This window comes from Gavialis gangeticus, unplaced genomic scaffold (genome assembly GCF_001723915.1).
Source record: "Gavialis gangeticus isolate Ggan-Ray unplaced genomic scaffold, GavGan_comp1, whole genome shotgun sequence".
In the NCBI taxonomy this organism is placed as follows: Eukaryota; Metazoa; Chordata; order Crocodylia; family Gavialidae; genus Gavialis; species Gavialis gangeticus.
In genome coordinates, this window is record NW_017729032.1 from 732,298 (window position 1) to 733,205 (window position 908).

Below are 908 nucleotides of genomic sequence, written 5' to 3' on the forward strand. Positions count from 1 at the left end.
GAGAGTGCTGCAAGCTCAGCACCACCCGCAGCAGGTTAGCGATGCGCTTGGCCATGTCTGGAAGCAAGCAGAGAACTTGAGTTTCAGTGTCTGGTTTGTAGGTAGCAGAGGGTTTCCCCTCTTGACTGAGGAGCAAGTTTAAAAATAAAACAGGCAGCTGTCCTGACCTAATCCCACCCTGCCTTTAGCCCTGCACTGCTCCAAATCAGCTCATCCCTTCACAAGTATCTCTCTCACCGACTTGCCAAATGTCTGAGCCCGGTCTTCAGACTTCGGGGGTTTTATGCAAGAAACTAGCTTTAATGAAACTGGCAGGGAGTGCATTTAAAACTAACAAAAGGAAGTTTTTTCACACCGCATTTCATTAAAGTGTGGAACTCATTGCCATCAGATGCGGTGAAAGCTGACAGGTTAGCCAAATTCAAAGAGGGACTGGATATGTTACTGGAGGAAAGAAGCATCAGTAGTTATTGAGCAGGGGAGTGAGGGGCACAGCCTTAATCACAGCTTCCTACATCTTTAATGCTGGAGGCTGCAAGTAAAAAGAACAGTGGAGAAAAAAAAGCAAACCCCAGTCCTACCAAGTTCACTCTCCCTTTAAGCATCCGCTCTCTGCCCGTGTGACACAGGACACTGGGCAACATGGACCTGTGGTCTGATCCAGTAAGTGGCAGTTTTTATGTTCTTAAATATGGTGCTTCTATTGTAAACTATTCAGCAGAGGCAAGGCACTTGTGCTGTTCACCATGAGGTAGCTTACAGAGCTCAGCACAATGCTCTTATCTTTCCAGTAAGATAACATGCCTCCTCAACCCTGCTTCTACAGTGAAACAGCCAAGTTGTGCTGGTCCACCCAGGGTAAGACCACCCCCAAGCCCTTTATCAGCAGTAGCTAGCTTTTGGTTGTT

At 47.2% G+C, this 908-nt stretch overlaps 1 protein-coding gene across 2 annotated transcripts in view; it reads right to left on the minus strand.

Moving 5' to 3' along the window:
* The window catches only part of NUP98 (nucleoporin 98), a 135,079-nt gene that overhangs the window by 6,855 nt on the left and 127,316 nt on the right, over window positions 1-908 (minus strand). The window lies entirely within an intron of this gene.